Genomic DNA, 6,704 nt, shown 5'->3' with positions numbered 1-6,704 from the left:
ATATGACTCTTGTAAAAATCCTGCATGTTACAAGCTATTTTAAGATAAACGTAATTGTTGAGTGTAGCAAGTTCTTTTTTTTTTAATCTTGCTCCATTCTAGGCTACCGTGGTTTTCTGTGGAGGTGAGTTTTATAGTTCAGTGACACATCATATGAAAGAGTGATTTCTTTGATCAGTTTTTAGCTTTCCAGCTTTAATGTGTTTAAATTCCCTCTATTCGTGTCTTTCGAGACAGAGAAATCAACTCCTAAATTCTATAACTTCTTAGTATATTTTTACTTTTTTTTTTTTTTTTTTGTAAATTTTCATTCATCTCATTCTCATTCTTATGGTACCCTTGCTCCGCAATCTATTCCCATTTATAGAATTTCCCATGCCCTAAACATTTTTTTTTCTGTACTTTGAACTCTTTCTTACTTCTGCTATAACCTTAAAAAGCAAAGAGGCCAGGAATATATACAATTTTCTAGCAGAGACTGTGTGGCTTTTTTCAATAGAGTAATCTTAAAAAGAGTGAGAAGGAACTGCATATGAAACAGTTTGGATGCCATCATGGCCAATTACTATGTTCACAGAATTGTGGCAGACTGCTCCTGTAAAACATCTGTATCTTGAGTGGTGATAAGCACTTTCAGCTTGCCTTAATAGTTGTAGGATTTGAAACTGCTCAGCACCTCTTAAGCATCTTATCCAGGGAGGATTATATTTTTGGCTGCAGTCAAAAAGATTAAATGGTTTCTACCTATGAAATCACAATGTTTCCTTAACAATACATTGGTGAGAAATATTTTTCTCAATAATCTTTTGTTGCATAGTCCAACCTGATGCACAAAACTTAGTTTTCAAAGATCTCCTTTAATCCATTTTCTTCCTCATAAATCAAGTGAATCATCCACATACTAACAGTTTGCCTTAATAATCCATCTTTTGTAGACGGACCATGCTTAAAGCAAAGGTTGAGTCCTTTCCCAGGTATTAAGGGTCCCTGCTAGCAGCCAGAATGTCTCCATCTCCACTTCTAAAAACACGCATTTGCCTTCCAGTTTGGATTATTCACTAGGGGAGTAGGAGTCCTAGGTTTACTAAATATGGCCAGCATGATTCAGAGCAGGGATATGAGTATAGGATTTCATGTCAGTGCCCTACCAAGTATTTTGAGTTTCCTCATTTTGTGTTAGTTTCCTCATTTTTGATAGCTGAACAGTTAGGTAGGGCACAGAGTCTCCAACATACTACAGTTTATGAACCAGTGGTCTAGGGAGTCAGGTTTATACCCTGCTCATCAAGCCTCACCACTTAAATGCAGTGGCATTATCCTGTTGCTATTCAGTAAGAGAGATCAACCCCAAACCTGACACTTAGGGAAATCCCCTTTAATACAGAGGGCAAAGCTCACATCACAACAGAGGTTGCAAACACACCTAAGCAGTCCAAATTGTGTCTGAGGGCTCTGACCTTTAACTTATCCTGATTCAGTACATGTCATAAGTGGGAGATCGGGTCTTACTGGCAGGGTGCCTATTTGCAAGGTCTTCTCGCTTGAGCTGCAACCCCAGTCACTTCATTCATGGTGGACAGTGAATTCCATTAGGAGTTTTTTCATCAGTCAAGGCACCCACTGGGTTCAGTGGCAGTGGTAGGTGTCAGTAGTGCCCATCTGAAGGGTTTAGATGAGTAGAGGCACAGCTGAGAGCCTGACTGCTTCTGAAGATCTGGAAAAGATGAATCTGTCAGTTTTCGCTCTAAATGGGAAGCTGAACTTTAAGTCATGGCTTAACCAAAGGGCAGCATATGGCAGTACTACAGCTGTTTGAAACCCACTTGCACTTCACGCTGGCATTTTGACAAATGCTATTGTGTTACGAATACTTGATGACACAGTAAATCTAGGGCCATATTCAGCTCTGGCATATGCAAGCATAATTCCCACTGACTTAGTACACGTCTGCACCAAAAAATGTATAGACTTGCGTAGGACTGAAACAAACATACAGACCTTATAAGCGATCCTTCTGGCAGACTGAAAACATTTTGCTGCAGTTAGTCTCCTGTAGCAGGAAGTGTGAATGCTATAAGTAGAAACCGAGGAAAAAATAGGGAATCCATGAGGTCTAGGAGACACCTGGTGATTTGAAAGACAAAACTTGAATTTCTGCACTGGAGCAACAGTCTGCTCATTATAAGTGAAGAGAGGCTCCCCCTCCATCACATTCCCCCAAGATCCATTTGCTATCTTTCATACTTTGTTTCTTATCTCTTTGCCAATTTCTGCAAGGAAAGAAAGAACTCAGAGGGCTTGTTTTCTGAAGCTAGAGCCTACAGGAGGCCTAAAAAAAGCATTAGACAAATATATCAGAGGATAGATCATGTTGCAGGACTGTGGCTGCCAGTGATGAGATCTCCAGTTTCTTAGTCACTTTAGGTCAGAAACCAGGTGTTATGTTGTTGATCCCACAGCTGCTTGCCATCCGCTGCCTCCTCCTGTAACGACCAATCTCATCCGTGCAGTTTCACAGCTCCAGATGTTTAAAAATACACTTTGAAAGTACTTGAACAATAAAGAGCTATTTTCAAAGTATTGCTTTCTATGCTTAGTGGCTGAGCCTTTGCTGACTACTATGCACTGATTTTTAGATGGCATTTTGAAAGCTTCTGCAAATCTGGACACACATTTTCTTTGCTTAAGACCTGCTTAACCCCTTCAGCACCTTGGCTTTAGATCCCCTGATGAAGGCTTAAACTTACAAGAGTGGAAAATGAATAATAAGAAATCAATAGCCTTATTTTTTTCAATGAGAGGAAAGGCAGAATGGAAGATTTCTCTCAATGTATCTTATGACTTCAACTTACTTGTGCATTTTCTACTACTAAGAGCCAGAACTAGCTCATTTATAATGAATGGTCTGGCAGCAGTGACAGTTTTGCAAAGTATACAATAAGTGAAAAAAAATGCCCTCCCACTGTATCATTTCGGGGATTTTATTTTCTAACAGTCTCAACCTGGAATTTATTAAACCAAATGACATCTACATACAGTTGAAAAATCAGAGCAGAGAAAAATGCTGTTTAAGGTTCACGGAATAAAGTCTAGCTTCATGTTAAAGACACGTACTTTAAGCTAAAAGTGGCAGAGACAGTGCTGGCATCAAAGACAAAGATGTCAGCAGGAAGTGCTGAGGAAACAGCTGAGGCCTTGCACTTCAAAAAGATTAGCTCTGGGTGAGAGATGTTCCCACCAACAGTCAAGAGTCACAGATGACATTTTCAGATGTCTTCAGTATTTTGCATTCAGACAACCACGTGATGTATCCAATGCCATATGTCTTTTCTATGGGCTTCAGTTCCTTAGGTATCTACAACTGCTTTCAGTTCTCCACTACAAAGTGGAAAAGAAATGTATGAAAATCTTTCTGATTTGTCTTGTTATTTTAAAATTAATTCCAGGAGATTTAGGCAGGTTCCTCTCTCTCTTCCATTAGCAGAGATGACAATTTTTAGTTGCTTAATGCAGTGTTAACCATTTTTTTCCTAAAAGAACATGACCAACCCATCAGATACTTGACAAATGATTGATTTAGCCTAGAAAAGTCTGTTTACAAGCTAATGCAAAAAATATTAAGGATGAGTAAACTAATTAATGAGCAATGTATTCCCCATGGCAACATGAATAAAATTGCTGTTAGGTCAACAGAGAATTCAACATTACTCCATATGCTGTTTGTAGTAGTGTTCAAACACTACAGGTGTAAATTTTGGGTCACCTTATTTCATATATAAGTAGGTCATTAAAGGAAGTTATCACATATTGAACTAATTGTTTTTTAATTCCTTCCTGCTGATGTGAAGAGAAATACTAAAATTTTAACTTGCTGATATATCTAGAGTTCTTACCACACTCCTGCTTTCTGAAAAGCTCTATACCTCAATAAACAAAACAGATTTTTTTCCCCCAAAAAACTCAGGCACCAGTTTAAGCATTTGTAGTCTGAAAGAGAGAGTCTGTGTCCTTAGTACCTTTCATTCATGTATTTACTAAGGCAAGGTGGGAAACCACACCTGAAAGGGTGTGGGAGAAAAGCAGCCTTAGGCACACCTGATGTAGGTCTTCATGACCCATATGTGGAGAGAGTTGTAGGTATGATAATGCTCAAACATACATTTTAGGTGTTTGACCTCTATAGTGGAATTCAGAGACCCAAATGTGGTGCCTGAATTCCCCATGTAGCGCCTGGGGAGAATGGGGTGAATCATAATCTGCCCAGCTAAATTCAGCTATTATATGCAGGCTCTGAAGTTAGTGGGGTAAATTGAAAATTAAATGGAGACCACTTGGCCTGTGGTTTAATTGAAAGAAAAAAAAAAAAAAAAGAATAAAAAGAGCAGAAGTGTGTATTTCTTTAAATTTTCTGCTGACAGATCAGAGAAATAATTAGCCTACAGCTGCAGACTGGGGAGAACTACTGCTTTTTTTTTTTTTTTGCCTTGAAGCAGCAGGTGAAAGCCTAGAGAGAGAAGCTGGGTGCCATTGACTTAATTTAGTTACTTGAATTGAAGGCAGTATATAACACTACAGAGAAATAGGGAAGTGGAAAATCTTCAAAACCAGTATTTCTAAAGAGTGGCAGTTAATAATCAGAGATGAAAATATGACTAGGGAGAAGCAAAGATTAAAAATATGTACTTATGACACTCCCATAGCATCTTAGGTGCCTTAGGGATGGCTCAGCTAGACACAAGCCCTGTCTCAGAAATATTGCAGTCCGGTGAGAAATGTGATATAGCAATGAAGAAATGCAAGCAATAGAAGATGGAGGAGAGTTTTCAAAAGCATCCTGCACTTATGTACCACTACACACATATATAAAAAACCTTTCCCAAGTAATCTTCTGTGTTCCCACACATTGCTCCGCACCCTACCAAGGCCTTCTGTCTTGCAGGCATTCCCTGTGACACTCAGATACTCATTTCACTTGTCAACCAAAACATTGTGTCATGCAGTGTTTGCAATGCTTATTGTATTGTGAGAAACTTTATTTTAGAAACCTGTGAATGTGAAGATTATCTGATATTTGTTTAAGAGGAGAAAATATTTGTCTGTCTTAAGATGTAATGGAATAGGAAAAGGCAATAATAACAATAAATTAACAGAATTATCTACTTACATAATTTATTATGATACCCATTCTACTGGACATTTATTTGGAGAAGCATTATGTTTGTATGAGCTGATAAAATTCATTAAGACGCAATTCCTCCTCCTCTTTTTATTATTTATTTTATTTTTCAAGAATGATCTTCAAAGTAGCCTGATCACTGCATGCTGACATTTTAATAACATCAGTGGGAGGACTTGTGGAGTAAGCTTAAATAAGGAAAGCATGAAATTAAAATGCATTAAAGTGAATGGGTAAAAGTTCTCTTTCCAAAACTTTAATTTGAAGATGAGAGAGAGAAGTGTCAAAAGACTACCACACTGCTCTGTAAATGAAGAGATGAGGTTTCTATTAACTATACCAAATACTGGCAATCACCATTCTCTCTTTCCACCCATGTACCACTCACATACAGGGTGGATCTAGTGGGGTGAAAGGAAACCTTGGCTTGAGACCTCAGTAGGTGCAGTACAACCAGAATGTATGATTCCACAGAGCAACACAGATCTGACTATACTTCTCAGATCAGGTAGCATGTGGTATGAATATAGATATGAATATAGAGCCAATATAGGTCCAGAAACAACAAAGCTTCAGTTCAATAACCTTTACCCAAGGTTAATATTCAAGCACTTAAATAATTCAAGTTATAAGAGGGCTCACTAGGTAGGGCACGGGTCCAGGTGAAAGAAAGCCACAGTACCCTGTGGCCTGTGCTGGCTCCTTGTGCTCAGATGCTGCTGCACCTGAGCAAATAATGCAGCAGGTGCCCAGGAGCTGATGGAGAGACAGTACCCTCCAGGAACTGGGTCAGGTCAGGAGACAAGCTCAAGTTATATATACATATAGTTATAGCTCAAGTTATATACATATACATATACGTATACATATACGTATGTATATGTATATACATATACATACACATACACATATACTTATTTTTATTTCTCTTGTTATGTTGGGAAATTATTTTGATTCTGAGATGCAGTAATGAAACTTCCAGCCTATGCTTGAGATATTACAGAATGTTGTGGGTTTTCTTTAAAATTTGCCCTAGCAGTCATTGCGTCTGGTATAACATCACATCAGCAGATTTGTATGCTTTCTATTAAATTTCTATTAATTTTAGAATGGCATCTCATATTAATACATAAGAACAGAGACAAATATAATAGCAAGCAGAAGGTGGAAGAACCCTGGAAGAAAAATCCTGCAGATTTTGGATAGCTGCTTAGAGACTTTGTGTAAAAACCTGTAAAGAATTCTTTTATCACTGGGCAAAAAAAAGATTGCTTAAGAGGCTTATAAGAAGTGCTAACAACTGAATACTAGGCATCATTTCCCCCTTGTTAAGCAAGATAAATCATTATTGTACCAAGGCTTTTCAAAGACCATACATAGTGGCAAGTGCCAGTTCCCTGCTAACTTACTTCTTTTTATAATTTACTTGTGATGTGTTGGATGCAAAATTATTTGAGGGATTGTGTATTTATCCAGTGAGTATAAAGCTTAAGGCCTGTGTAAGATTTCTGGCAACAGAGTGAAACTC

General features: G+C 38.1%; 1 long non-coding RNA gene across 2 annotated transcripts; it reads right to left on the bottom strand.

The window, feature by feature from the left end:
- Window positions 1–263: 263 nt before the first annotated feature.
- LOC137850138 (uncharacterized) lies at window positions 264–3,996 on the bottom strand. Of its 2 annotated transcripts, none has more exons than XR_011092293.1 (3): window positions 3,894–3,996; window positions 1,999–2,124; window positions 264–1,714 (listed from the first exon to the last, which is right to left on the bottom strand). It is a non-coding gene; the product is annotated as an uncharacterized lncRNA (long non-coding RNA). The 2 variants fall into 2 exon arrangements; XR_011092292.1 differs by lacking the exon at window positions 3,894–3,996 and adding an exon at window positions 2,245–2,454.
- Between the last annotated feature and the right edge of the window lie 2,708 nt (window positions 3,997–6,704).

The sequence above is a fragment of the Anas acuta genome, chromosome 1 (assembly GCF_963932015.1).
Source record: "Anas acuta chromosome 1, bAnaAcu1.1, whole genome shotgun sequence".
Lineage (NCBI taxonomy): Eukaryota > Metazoa > Chordata > Aves > Anseriformes > Anatidae > Anas > Anas acuta.
This window is presented reverse-complemented; position numbering and strand designations above follow the sequence as displayed.